The 15,569-nt window shown below is 40.2% G+C and overlaps 1 protein-coding gene across 4 annotated transcripts in view; it reads right to left on the bottom strand.

Moving 5' to 3' along the window:
- Window positions 1-10,854: 10,854 nt before the first annotated feature.
- khdrbs2 (KH domain containing, RNA binding, signal transduction associated 2) overlaps window positions 10,855-15,569 on the bottom strand; it is a 65,128-nt gene continuing 60,413 nt past the window's right edge. For 2 of the 4 annotated variants that reach the window (XR_006361915.1, XR_006361913.1), the window contains 3 exons: window positions 13,695-13,793; window positions 12,810-12,868; window positions 10,855-10,928 (listed from right to left, as the gene is read on the bottom strand). The gene's annotated coding sequence lies outside the window, so the exon portion shown is untranslated. Of the gene's footprint in view, window positions 10,929-12,809; window positions 12,869-13,694; window positions 13,794-15,569 lie in introns of those variants that run through there. The other 2 variants (XR_006361914.1, XM_044046686.1) reach the window with 2 other exon arrangements.

The following is a 15,569-nucleotide window of genomic DNA, read 5'->3' on the forward strand; positions in this document are numbered from 1 at the left end:
CTCCAGAGAGGAGAGAGTTGGAAAAACTGCCTGGACGTAAGTTTCCATTTTTTTCCACAAAGACTCAAACAAATGTTATTTTAAATGTTTTATACTTTAAATTTAAAGTTTCTTCATAATTGGGGCTAAATTCTAGTTTTCCTGCTGTAGTGCCACCATCAGGACTATGGCCTAGTTAAGATTGCCTTGGAGTGTTTTTGGTTTATTATTTTCATGCATGGGAATTTGGGTTTCCGTGGTAAAAACACTAATACCTGGCGAGCCCCAAAGGGGGCCGTTGCACCACGCCGTGTCTGGTTCATATTGTTGAAGAATTAGCTCTGACATGGAGACATGGATACAAATGAGTTTGCCAGGATGCCAAAGGACAAATTAAATGTCAAGAGTCAAAACCTCTTCTTTGTAATTCAATCGCTCACTTCTGAATCTAGTTTTATGTCCCGTGTGGTGTTGATTTTCCCTTCTAAAACCATTTATGCACATTTCACTGTGGACTCTGCGACACGTTGAGACTACACTTCATCTTTGTCTGACGTTTTACATCATTGTGCGTGGCCTGCAATAGAGCCGCATAAAGCTGGAATTAAATCAGGTCTTAAAATCCAGGCATGGTGCTTGACATGGAGAGGATTTATTCAGTATAATAAGGCAACTGGATAACAGCACGCAGCCGAGCTGCTGTCAGCAAGAGACCCTTGATGTTTAATATTTGGTAGAGCATGACTACGTTTGACAAAGCTGGCACTTTCTTCGTCTGTGGGCAGGCAGTTCACTGGGATGGTGTTTTTCTCCCCCAAATGGATTTATTGTCATTAGTCATGAACTTCCATGCTTTCATCACACAGTGCATTCTCTACCAGTGCTAGTTTCATGGACAGGCGATGTTCTGGGGGACGGTGCATTATGCGAAAAATTTGAATCCAACACCTCATGAGCCTCATGGAGGCTGGAGCGTGCGGTTAATCCGCAGTGTTTCTGGTGTCAGGTCGCCGCTCTGTGCACGCGTCTCAATCTGGAGCTCGTAAAGGCTGCAAACATAACCATCTCAAGTTGATTTGCATTGGACCCATAAACGGGGTAATAATAAAAAAAGAAGAGCTTAAAACTTGACACACCATAAAAAGGAAAAAAAGTTGGTTTTACGAGTTACACGGATTGAAACCCTAATGATATCGACTGAAACGAATGAGGATCGTAGTGAATTCTGAACATTGTTCTCAGTTGTGTTCAGAGCATGATGTCCCCGCTTTGTCCTCTCCCTGATATAATCCCACACAGGGGAACAAATGTCTCATATGTTATTTAATATGCCTCTCTGTGTAGCAGCTTTGGTTAATTTGTGGGATGTGGGGGTGTTTTCGGTTGTGCGTTTGTTTTGAAAGATGAGATAACACCACCGCACAGTGCATCCTTTTACGTCGCTCTCAGGAGCTGTGTAACAATGAGCACAATTTATTTGATAAGTGTCTTATTCCTTATTTCACATCTCGTAAACGGTTGTGTAAACACGGTGGAGTATTAGCTTTTCAGGGGGAGGAGAGCAGATCATTTTTTTTGTCGTCAGTAGATTCTTGTCAAATTAGCTGCAGTCTGTTTTCATACTGTGTTTGGGACATATTTGGAAGCAGGGCCTGTCCAAGCTGAGTTTCATCTGGGGCGGGCCGCCTCCATCCCACCACCTTTAGAGTGCTTGACTTATTGATACAGATGTAACACCATAAATTGCATTAATTATAGTTAAAACAGTGTCACGCGTGTTTGTTTTTTAATATCAGAGGGCATTGAAATCACATAGGTGGCATTAATTTGCAATTTCCTATTCAAAGTGAAGCAATTAATGTGGTTTTACTGAACATGAATTAAACAAGTAAACCAGTTTAATGACTGCAGAAGCAACTCCAAAATAAAACCAATTTGAATATCTATCTTTTTCACTATGTAAAATATTGAGATTTTAGATATTCCCTTGCTAAATGTTGGAAATTAGCACACGTCTCAGGATTTTGAAGTCTTTTTAACTGATCTACCGTTCAGCATTGTTCGGTTTGATTCTCGCGTCGCACGCCGTGCCCATGACTCTTCCTGTGACGACGCTCTCTGACCAGTCAGTGACCGGCAGTCTGTTGACGTCACATTTTGGAGCATCGCCAGAGCACGTACTAAAAAAGTACCAGGTACCAGGAACTACAGCTAATCGGAAAAGCAAAACACAAACAAACAAAAAAAAAGAGTAGATCCTGGCCGTGCTAGAACTGTAGAGTGGGAAAGCATCATTACTTTGCTTTTGCCTTGGGCCGGCTCTGCTTTGAGGAAATAAATAAAGGTTTTAAAAAAAAGTTTGAGCAGTTAAATGAAGCTTGGGAGAGATTAAATATAAAAAAAAACCAAACATTGTAAGGTTATAAAAAACTCTTGTAAACAACTAAAAAACAACTTTTTGTACATAATGGAAAGAAGGTGATATCTAATTCTTTAGTATCCGAGTTGACTGGAATGTCCATGTTCTGATTTTACCCTCCACCACTCCACCACAGCCCCTGTGTCCTGTTGCCAGGGTACGTATTGTTTTTGCAGCCTGAAGATTAATATTATGAAAAATAAGAGAAATCTCAACGAGCGTCTGATGTGGCACAAAATTGATTAGAGGAAGAAAAAGCATTGTTCAACTACAACAGTCTAATTTTCCCTTGAGCACTCATTCATCACTGGGAATTTACATCCATTCACAACATTGTCTTGATGGATTACTTTGCGACACTAGATCAGAGCGGTATGATTCCGCTGCGGCAGACGGATAATGAAAATTAAAAGTGTGTTTCTATTTGCCACATTTCTCCACCAGTGATTACCATTTATGTTTCATGTCCTCTTTGAATCATCATTCAGTCAAATAGAGGAAGATTATAGCGTTTACTTCATCATTTATTGTGTGCCGGGGATCCGTTATCAATTCCTAATAAGCACGCACACGCACTTTAAAGTATTGTCAATCAATCAATCAATCAATCAGTGGCGTTTGCTCCATTTGGAACTTCGGTGCAATCATACACGCGTAAGATTTAGACGCTGTTAATTCACACATAGTTCTGTTAAAATACTCAAAAATAAAAAAATATTTAGACAATTCATGATTTACATATTAATATTTGCACTTGCAGCTTTCTAAGCTTCACCTGCAGCCATGCTGTCGCTTCATATGGGACATGTTGGGAAAAGCTAGTCACTGCTTCTTCAAGATTCAGTTGTTTTTTTTAATGTTTTAATGGCGTTTAATCACTGGCACAAATGCAAAGGCTGTTTTTTTTTTTTACTGTTCTCCACACCGCTGATCAAACCGCTCAGTGAACACTGACCATCTATTTCAGGCCCATTTACTACCAAGTGTGCCTGACAGAGGAGGGAGCTTCCATTTACATCTCTCTCTCTGCAGTTATTTTTCCCCATGAGCTATTAAAGCTTTGAAGGCAGAATTTAATGAGATCACACTGCTGTATGTCCACATTTGGCTTGAGAATGAGTTGCATCTCATTTGCCTGTATCTGTGTTTGTGTATTGCTTGAGAGGGAAATGGCGGCTGCGTTACTGCACATACATGATCGCTGGTGTCACATCACAGTGTGACTTTGACCACAGTTCAATAGAACAACATGCTTTTTTCGTGTGTGTTGTTTTGGGTTACATCCAGACTGCACGACTGAGATCATAAAGCACATGTGCAGGCCCAGTCAGAGTGGATCGGTTCAGTCAGACTGAGGCCGTTGGCATTTTTTCACCCAGCACCCATGCTGTATAAATAAACGTGCACCCCTCGGCACGAGTCTTAAAAGGAGGTGTGGTCAGGTGCATTGCTATGGGGAGACAGCTGCAATATTTTGTGCTTGTTTCGACCAAAACAAGTCAGTGCAGCAGTGAGATTTCTCTCCAAACCTGTGCCAGAGTAAAAGAATAGGAGATGTTACTCTGGTTGGTTTAATGCTATGTATGTATATATACATACATCAGGTGCTTCAGGTTCAGTTATGTTATTCTTTTTTATATATATGTGTGTGTATATATATATATATATATATATATATATATATATATATATATATATATGTATATATATATATGTATAAAAAAGAATAACATAACTGAACCTGATATATATATATATATACATATATACATATATATATATATATGTATGAAAAAGAATAACATAACTGAACCTGAAGCACCTGATGCAGCAACCTCTTTTTTATTTCTGGTGTTAAACTGGCATAGGGGATTTGGACACTAAACTGAAAGTTTAAAGCTATTTAAAGCTGATTTTTGAGTTTGCTCTCTGTTATTATTTCCCTTTTAGATTTATTTGCAGCAGTCATTTCACTACAGGAGCCTGTACGCAGTGGTGGAACAGCCAGTCGGAGCAGCCACCCTCTCTATGAACTGCCCCATGATTGGTCAAAAAAAAAACTGTATCTTTAAATGATGTGCTTTAATCATCAGAATTAGCAAGTTACAGATCCAGTGTGGATCCATTTCACACAATCGCTCAGTGAAACAGGAAACAGGACCAGGGCTTATTCTTTGGCCCCCGCTATACAATCCATCAATCCGTGAAATATCCCATAATATACATATACATATATAAAAAAGTAATATATAATAATATAACGACATGTTTGCATTTGTTTGCAGTTGGAAAAATTCCAACTGTTTCTGAAAGATGAGAAGTAACATGTGTCTATTACGGTAATTTCAGCCAACATATCAGCGTCTTTAGTCACCACAGAGGAGAGATTTGGAAGAACACCTGTACATAGTTTCCATTTTCTGGCGTTTTTGGACATTGAGACAAATATTCAAACAAACGTTAGTTTAAATATGTTTTATACTGTTCAAATTTCAAATTTAACACGCAAAATCTGGTGTTCATGTACAACTACGTCGTTTTTAACATTTGAAATAAACATGCAGTAAATTGGAAATAAATTGTTAAGAAATTTTGAGGCTTCGATGTTAAAGGATTAAAGAGAGTAAATTGTATTTCCCAACATGTTTTAACCGTTAAACTGCTTTTATTTAGGTATGTATTCATATCAGTGTTATCCCTTGGATGAGTGATGCTGTGTGTGATCATGATGACTCACCTGCCGTGTACTGTAGCTAATTGGTTGAGGATAACAGATGAGAATGAGGGTGTCATGTTAGGGTTGGATGGCTGCTGTCCCTCTAAAGGAAGGAAAAAAAAAAGAAAAAAGAAGTTCCTGCCTCTCATTACCTGCGAACAGATTCTGTGATGCATATTAAAAAGACAAGTCTGCAAAAGTGTGACACATCAAAGGGGGAATTGGAAAGCAAAGCACCTTGTTAATGGAGGGAACTGTGGAAGCGAGGACTGCGCGGCGTTCGGAGGGGACATAATGGCCCTGACAATCAACCAACCGAGTGCCTGTCCTTTTCCCCCTGCAGGGGGTGATGGCTGAGTCTGAGTGCTGGAGCTGGCTGATGCTTCATGATCTGACACAGAGTTAGTGGTCTGAATAGACGGGGGATAAGAATCGGAAAAGATGGAGTATGAGGACGAGGAGTTAAAAAACAATCCCCCGGATTTCCTCTTTGACGTTGATAGATTGATGAGCTGGAGTTCACAGTCCAACTAACTGCCTGCACCCCCCCCCGCCCCCCCCGCCAGGTAAAGGGGCTGTAAAGGAGAATATTATCTTATCCATTTTCATTTGTGCCAATCTCACATAATCGCACTTCATAACTTGCCATTACTAGAGTTAAGGTGTAGCCGCTTCAATTTCACATCATCTCGACAAAACGGTCACCGCAACGACAGAAACGTCGTCGTGCTCTACCTTACGGGCACGGCAATCACACCTGCTTGGTGGGTAAAATAAATGCCATTAGATGAGATGTGAGGGGGGTTCTGATAAAAAGGAAAAAGAAATGCATCCATGTGTCTGTGTGACTTTCTTTTGCTTTTGTACACGGATTCATCACGAGGAGAAAACTGTGGCCAACTCCGGATGCCCTATTAAATCAAATCTGTCATTGAACATTTATTAAAGTATAAATCCATTCAGAAAATGACGTGTTTGAAAGGGAGAATAGTGAAGAACGGGACCTAACTCACTTTCTCGCTCTTACGGCTGCATCGGTTAATCTCTTTCTTGTGGTTCATGGCTTCAGCAGCCCTCGGGGAGGTGAGATTTTTTTTCCCCACATGCATTTTTCATCTTCACTTGCTCTTCACTTTGCAGAATTGTAATTTTCTCCAAGCTCCGTAATCGCCTGTAGTTTGATGTCTTATGCACCTTTGGCGTGCATAAGAGTGACTTCACAAAAGTCTCTCTGCTTTCACCATGACATCATTGTGACCTGGCGACACTGAGACTGGAATGATTCGCAGGGTGACTGATGACTTCTGTGGTGTTCAGTGTAGGGTCGCCCTTTAGCGGTGAGGAGGCTTTTTTTGGACCAGTGGCCCTTAAAAATGTGTAATGCACACTCAAATTAAACACGTGTGCAAAGCTGACCTTTCAAAAACATGTGTATTTTTTTTCAAATACCTTGCAACATTTCTTATTTCTTCCATTTTTATTCACACATTATCGTTTGAAAAGTACAGTGCATCTGAAGCAAGGGACTGTGAAACTGTCTCTGACAGTGGTTGGTGAATTGTTGCATTGCATTTGACCCTGAATGTGATGTGCACTACTCTCACTTTAAGACAAAGCGCTAATATAGTCCTAGGGGTTGCCACACTGATAAGTTGAGGTCAATGGAAGCTTATAATCGACTTCAGCAGCTTACTGCAGCAACCCTCTGGGCATTTTTCCAAAGAAAAGAAGCAACGGTGATGGAATAATTCAGTAATATCTGAGCTTTGTCTGAGGATTGTTTTTGCACAAATGATTGGGTTGTACAATGACGGTTGTACGTGGACAAAATGGTTAAACATATGAGCCAAGAGCAAATAAACTGGGAAAAGAGGACTTAATATGTACATTTTTATGTCATTTTATCAACATACTCATTTGTCAAGCAATGTACTCATAAAACCTGAAAACCCTCAACAACAATATTGTGTGACGTCTAAACTAAAATGGTCTGTATTTATACAGGAATGTTACAGAGATCTGGACGTCACATGACTCAGTTTGCTCACACCGCCATGTTGGCAGGAAAAGCTCCTGAAGCGACAGATTCTAGCTGTAGGAGTTTCCTGTGCACTTTAAATCCACAGAGATTGAGCAATATATCACAGAACCTGACAGACTGAATAGATCTCATCCTTGTCATACTTCGACGCTCCTCTGACGGACAGTATTCCAGACCTGCAGCATTAAATCTTCAACTTTTCTGATAAACTTTCCCTCATTCTCATCCGGAGAATGCTTATGTGCTGCAGTAAAAGCATGTCGGGTCATGGGGGGTCGCTGGTGCCAATCCCAGACAGGTTGCCAGTCCATCACATGGCCACATAGAGACAAACAACCATCCACTCTCATACTCATACGGTCAATTTAGAGTGTCCAAAAAGAATAAGATATTTAAGTTAATTTAACATCTGTAACGGTGCCGATGTTGGCATCCAGATTCACAGCTTCCTGGTCGGCAGTTAAGGGGAAACTTAAGAGAAAGTGTCTCAAAATACAGAAATGGCCGCACTTTAATATCAGTGAGAAGTGTAAAAAATGTGACAATCAAGTTGTGTTTCCCTTAAGTTTCCCATTAAAAGCTGACTGGGAACTCAACACAGATTCTGTTGAATATATGTGTATATATATATACATATATATATGTATATATGTGTATATATATATATACATATATATATATATATACATATATATATATATATATATATATATACACATATATATACATATATATATGTATATATATATATATATATATATATATACATATATATATACACTTGATTGTCATTTTTGTCACTTGCCGTCAGCTCCCAGAGCCCCACAGTCAACGATAGAGTTTAGCCATTCACACACATTCATTTAGTGCACCTATGTGCTGGATTTCTGCCACCACACATCATTCATACCCATTCACACGCTGCCAGCACAGCCACCAGCAGCAGTTTAAGGTTAAGTGTCTTGCTCAGGGAAGACTCCCCGCTCTACCACTGATTTACAACTGCCCCAATGAATCGTGAATGTACACAGAGGCGTAACAGTGCAGCATCTGTTGTGAATCGGAGCATCTTTCTTTGTACTAACTGTGTGAGAGTTGTCGCGTACGTTCCTTTGGAATCAGACTCCCGACCGATGAAAGGGGACAAAAAATGACTCCAACGTGACCTTGAGTGACAATCAACAGCTCAGTCAATAGACGACTGTTTCAGTGTGGGCTAAATGGATCACCTTGCCCTCTGAGCAATTGTTCATGTGTACTTTTTTTTTTTTTATCATCCAGATTGAATCCAACAAATGTAGTATTTCTTCAGCTGTGAAAAGAAATTCAATCTTGGCAATGCAAAAGAAACTCCACCGGGGATTTTTCGTGACTCGGAATCTTGACAGCTACATCAGGGCATTGCCTGTTGGAGGCACTTATCCGACACGGCATCTTAAACTGTAACTTATGGGGGGTACGGCGAGTGGAAGAAACAAAAAATGCTAAAACAGCCTTTCAACACCTTCGTCATCCAACAATCGTGCGTTCTCATGTCGCTTCTAAGCTGATTGGACAGCGGAAAAAAATAATAAACGAAATCCGAGTTTCCATTGTGGAACAGTGGGGAAAGGCAGAGGCTGTCGGACGCAGCGGTGAACGAGATGGAAAAGAGAAACCATGCGGCGCTAAAACCACTGCTGAGGGTGAGAGTGACGTTCACTTTCACCTGTGACGCGGTGCATCGCTGTTATTGCACAGAAACGACACGCAGAGCAAATTGTTTTGCGCACATCACAATTCATTATGTGACTATAAATCTAATGAAATGTTAGTTTTGGGAAGCAGAGGCTCGGAGGGGAAGAACAAACGTGTACTTTGTGTACTCAGCATGCAGCGAGTGGATTAGTTTGAAGCATTTAAAGGGAAATATTTAACAGAGCACAATCATCAGAAATGACCTTTGGCACTGAATGAGGTTAAATAAATAGACCACACGCACACACAGGCATATTTTTGCACATAGGCAGTAGATCAAGTGGAAAAGCTGTATATGAATGTAAATATGAACACCTTATCCTGCATGTATCCGTCCGCCTTCTCTGGTCTTTAGAAGCTCAGTTGCAGAGGAAATAATATGTTTATTCATAAATAACTTTTTTTCTGCAATCTGAATATGTAGACGTATTTAGCATCCTGCAAATGCATTATGCATAGAAACACAACCGCTGTGGGAAAAAGTATTTATACAGCCTTTTAATATATTTTTTAGGTTATTGGTTTAGGTTTCCCTGATAGAATCTTGAGCTCTTTTTGTGTTTTTATTTTAAACATACATCTTCACCAATGCTACAAATAAAACCTCTGGACTGGTGTCCTTTCCTCCAATCATACGAATCAAAAATTCTTCTGCATCAAACACTATCTCTCCCCCTCCAGACGATTTATACGCGACAACTTGATCAGTGAAATCCTGTGTTCGCTGCGTTCACTTAGCCGCTTAGTTTCTCCAAATGTGCAGCGCAACACAACATGTCAACTCTCATCAGCTCTCCAAAAATAGCATTAACGAGCTGAGGGGGCAGGCCTCTGTGCAAAAGGGAGCTAAGAACAGTCCTGCGTACAGCGGCACACACAACTTCCCAAAAAACTGCAGCTCAAGCTATATACAGTGCACATCCTCACCTTCTGTGAGATGGCTTAGATCCCAGTCTGCTGTCACAAGGGAAACAACATGAAAATCATCAAAAACACGTCAAGGACTCTGACTCTGCAAACCATTTCATCACAAGTGCTTTGCTGGTGAAGAGCCCCCTTTTGACTCGGGTGATTATAAGCCCTCATTTTCTATTCTGGCTCATCAAGCAGATGTCTAAACAGGCCTGAGTTTGCTCAGGTAGCTGTCCCTGGCTGCAGGAAATACAGTGTTAGACTTATTATCATGCAGTTTTTGCATCACTAAACATTTCTGGGTAGTCGCCTAGATCCTGACCCACTTTGGTGCCTTTGCGTTTCATCGGCATTTAGATCAAGTGATACGGAGGACGCCGATTGCCGCGCGGCGAGACTCAAGTGTGTGGAGTGGAGTGGAGTGTCACGGAGCAACTGCGTTGCATACACGCGCCAGAAGAAGGGGTGCATATTTTGAAACAATGACTCTGCAATGCAATTGAGCCGAGTCACAAAAAAAAAACCCTTTTCCATCCACAGAGATAAGGAACAAATCATCTTCTGTGCTAAATGAAAAAGGTCACAGTGTGCTCGCTTTACAGAACCTATTGCTTTACGCTACTGTAAATCATTATCAGAGATGCAGTGTTCATTATCACGACCTCTCACCAGACAGAGACTTGTAAAGTAGCTCTCTGACATTTGGCCAGTGCGCGAGCAGCGGGCACGGCGAGCTAAATGAACTAACACGCTCATGCTGGCAGCGCTGAGTAAACCATTTATAAGTGAATTGGGAACAGACACTCACTAGTGTTATTGTTGACAGCAGCCGCCAGGTGACAACACCTGTCAACCTCTCAAACTTTGCGTGCATTCGCTCAAAGCCTGGCCTGGCGATCATGACCCAGTTCACGCGGTAAATTATGATGCTTTTGATCTCCCGTGTCCATCTGTGGGTCCTGACCCAGCCTGCAGGTATGAGTGTTCTTTACCAGAGACGAGCGGCCATGGACATTTTGACACGCTGCAAAAAAAAACTTACGAGACTTACGCAATTTAACACAACGTTTTATTGTCCACAAAGAGTCGAAAGACCGCCTGTCGTCGTCCCGGCGCTTAGCAACCTGCAAGACAGAAAAGAAACAGTGAATTAGTTTCTTTTTCAGGACAATGCATTGACCAGTCGTTTGGACACTTTAAACAAGATGAGTGTTTAAGGTCATCAAGAGCTTAAAAAAAATTTACAAGCACACTTAACCCTCAAAATGTCTGGCTGGGCTGTTTTTGGACTTTCAATATATGGTAGTTATTTACAATTTACTGCATGTTAAAATAGTGTATTCATTTAAAAGAAAACAACATGAAGTCATGAGTTTTTGTCTCAATGTCCAAAAACGGAAATGGAAACTATGTACAGGCGTTTTCCCCCACTTTTCTTGGCAGTGGAGTTAGATGAGAAGATTGTAATGTATAAATGTCAAGCTTTTCCTTCTGGTCTCTATAATAATCTGAACAGCCTTTCTCTTTCTGACAACAATGCCGGAATGATTCCGAGCATGTTTGATAAACGACACTTTGTCCTCGGCGTGCAGCAGTTTGTGTACGCGGCGAGTCTCTCGGCACCGGGTCTGTCATTCTGGCTGGGTATATATCAAATGCAGTACAGTAATTCCCCGAGATCCACTAACTGTCTCTTTATGAATCCCACAGTTAGAAGCTGTCAGTGCTCGTCTTCACCCAGGGTGACGTTCTGTATGGAGATTGCAGCTTTCAGCCAGAAACAATCAGCTCGTCCTTGAGATGGAGATGGATGGAGATAAGGCCCTCACCTCACACTCTCACCTCAGCCTTTTCAAACAGGCTTTCATTGTCTTGTTAAGAACAAATAGGTGCAATTATTCCAGAAAATAAATCACCGAGCATGCAAATTGGCACGGAAGAGTGTGCTGCCATCATTTATTTGCTCACACAGCCGCTGACTGAATTAGTAAGTGTGGCATGGCGCATATCTAAGGATGTCTCCCTCGCTTTCTCTCATAAACAGATGGCACCATTACACGACTGCAGAAGTGTTTGTGTAGCCTGCACGTACATATTTTCCTCATGAATATATCAGAGTATGCTTTAAAACACCATTTATTAAAAGGTACATATCTATAAATGTGGTTATTAGCATTCTTGCAGAGAGATAATGGTTCGTCGAGTGAGTAAGGTCACAAAATTTGCCCAACAACAATATTGTTACACTCAAACATTGCGTCTTCATATTAATCATATAGACAACTGCTCTTCGCAACTACCTCTTGGCAAAGTAGCAAAGTAAATACCAGGATTTTTGAGCTACCCATCTGTTGTTGTTGTCCCCTCCCACACACACACACAACCATATGCTTAACGTTACTGTGAGTTTTCAGAACTGTTGCTACCGCATTCCCTGCAGACGTCGTGAACGTAAGCTCAGCTGGTCGAGGAAACATCGCTCTCAAATGTTTCTTTCTGAAATCCAACCTGAAGCTTCATGTCGACACCAGTCAGCTTTACTGAATGCAAATGTCCTCACCGCTCACATTCAAAGTGTTTTTCCACTGCTTTCAGGTTGAAATCAGTGTAGTATACAATGTGACCAGTTAGCAGAACTAAGAAGACAGTCAGAAGGTCTTCGTAATAAAGCAGCTGATGTTTTTCTAGTCTTTTATTATTGTGGCCCTGTTTGACTTCACCATAAAAGTGTGACCAGAAAAACATTCAATGCAGACAAATATATCCGTCTACTTTTCGAAAAATGAAAGCAAAGATGCCAATATGGTATATTGTTTTTTTTTTTTTTACATTGATTTTCATAAATTATTTCCATAGAAACTACTATAAATGTTGAAAAACCTTGCAAAGTAAAGAAAAGTGATAAAGGATGCAGTTTCTTTGTGTCAGAGACAGAATTAAATGTTGTTTTCCTCCTAATTTGGTGCAAAATAACACTTAGATAGATAGATACCATCTTAACTTACCGGTGTATCATGCGTCTGTCTTTTTTCCATCATGTTTTCTGTTCAGGTCAAATGTAGATCTGTACAAAACAACAAACAGAGAGCGTTCACTAAACAGACTAATGGTTGTTGTACCTACATGAATAATGACACACTCGGCAATCCAACAATCAAACAGCTGTCACTCTCTTTTTATTAAGCCTCAGGCTGCAGTGCAGGATGCTGATTAGACAAAAATCACTGTGTGGATCCATGTGTTGACTAATGGAGTGGAAATGTGAAGACAGCTGCAGAGTCCTTTAAACACTTTAGACTCCGATCTTTGAGCAAAACTAGGACGACAAAAATGAATAGTTCTTTTTCTTTTTTTATAATTCAGGGCTTTTGGGATTTCGCCTCTTGCAGGGATTCACGCAGGTAGCCGGCTTGTTATGAGCATGAATCAGAGAGCAATTCTGGCAAAGGCTGCATGAACATCACTGGCATACACAGTGTTTCCAGCAGCACTGACCTTTTCTCACATAAATGTGAGTTGTTTTTTTTTTAGGTTTTTTTTAAGAAAGAGATCAGAATAATTGGACGGAAACAGAAAGTTACAACATCTACAATCATGCCGTTTCAGCCATTGACTGAGAAAACCCTTTTGTTTCTGGCTGTGTCATGACCTCGCCATTTATGACTAAAGTGGGCTTGTAGTATCTAATTAATACAACCATCTGCCAGTGGCAATTTCTCACATGTATTAATAGTGCCATGCTGTTGCTCTTGAAGAATAGACCTATACTGGAGGACTAAAAAGATTATTAATGAAGTGTAAACTGAAAACATACTGTTAATTTTGCACGGAGTTGGCACATTAATTCCTCACGTCTAATAGTTTTATGGAGAACAACTTGGAAAACATACCAAACTAACTTTTTCCTGACCGATGAAGGACCCGAATATGTCTGATCGCAGAGATTCTCCAACCCCTCCGGGAGCTCCATGGCTGCTGTGCCTTCTGCGCTAGAGGAAGAAACAAAACAACACAAAAAAAGTGGCAAACATTATTCTGCCAAAACACAATGGGAGCAGGATGCACATCAGCTAACATTGCTGCAGAGTGACAACACGTTGCCACGTGATTGTGCAACTTAGCTGTGTTCCGTGCAACAATGCACAAATATCCACTTGACCCACTCAGTGCAGCTATTACTTTAACCACCATTGGAGGAAAATGTGGCCCATGTTGCTCGCGACACTGGTGCGTCATTATGTAAGAATATATTGGAGGGGAAAAAGAAACGGTATTTGTTTAGATGAAGTTGTGTGTTCAAGTCTGCAGATAGACAAAAAAAAACCCCAGATTGTTCCTCCTGAAAGTGTTCATTCATCAATTTGATGTAACTGTTGCAGATAGTTGTTTGTTCCACAGACTCAGAAAAGCTACAACATGCACAATTACTCCCGTAACTCTGCAGGAAGTCCCTGTACAGTGATAAAAATGTCTCTTCCCGCAGGGAAACGTGTTAGTGACCACCTTACCAAATTTGAGTGATGAAAAAAAGATGCTAAATTTTTTAAAAATGTGGTTCTGAACCATGTCAAATTAGGACTTAAGCTCACTATAAATGTTCACACCTAAAATATGCGGAAGAGAACACTGAAGAGAAACTACTGTGAACACAAAAATCCTATATGTTGCATGCTCCACTGTGCACAGACTGTAAAAAATGCAAATAAAATCAGCAGCATGCATTTTAGCTGAGTCATTGTGGGCTGTTTATTTCCTCTTCATGGGAGAAGAATATTTAAAATGCAGCACAAATGTGTTGTTAACAGAGTTAAAAAGGTCTAAACTGACCGTTTCGGACTGATAACGCTATCTAAAACAGTGGTATCGTGTGATCCCTAAATTTTGTAGTGGATATTGATGCTCAGTAAAAACACACAAGATAGCTGTAACAAGCCTCGGTCAATCCTCTAATTGTGCTTTAGAGTCAATCAAAATTACAACAACTTTTCTTTCATTATACAAGAGTAAAACATTGTCATCAACTAAGGAAAAATCCAAGCATCTTTGTGCAAGGAACAAACTTTTTTGCAGACTTACAGGAGAAAAGCAACGTCATCTGACGCTGTGTTTCTGTACTTCGGGATCAGCTTTATTCATAAATCTTGTTGTGCATTATCAGCACAACTGTGCAATTACTTCTGAATACATTTTAAAAAAAAAACAAAAAAAAACAAAACCAAAGGCACCTTTGGAAAAACATCAGTGGAAAAGCATGAATTATGAATAGGGTACCAGGGATCTATCCATGGGGATTAAGTGAAGCTGTGGCTTGCACAGCTATAAAACAGAATTAAACAAAACATACACAGTGATACAATAAGAATATTACAAGAAGAAAACAGGCAAATAAGTGGTGCAGGAGGAATAAAAAAATACATTTGTATGACAGAAATGAGGTATAAGAGGTTATATAGGTAACAATAAATATTATATTAACTGGAGACTTCAAGTGCTGTGTTCTGTAGCTACTGCCACTGTGAAACATACTAACATGAGTCATTATGCTGCTCTTCAGTTATTTTTAAACACACTGCAACTTTAATTAACTTATATTTCCTTTATCCTTTATTTAGTTTCAATTATTTTAATTGCATGTCTTTTCTCTCCAGAGTTTTTAATGAGCTGTCAGTGCCGGAACAAATGTGTACTGTAAAAACTCGCACCCTAGATGATGTAAATGAGCTTTAATGGTGGGAATTGCACTTCGGTCCTTAATGAACAGTGTG

This window comes from Solea senegalensis, linkage group LG15, assembly GCF_019176455.1.
Source record: "Solea senegalensis isolate Sse05_10M linkage group LG15, IFAPA_SoseM_1, whole genome shotgun sequence".
Taxonomy (NCBI): Eukaryota; Metazoa; Chordata; class Actinopteri; order Pleuronectiformes; family Soleidae; genus Solea; species Solea senegalensis.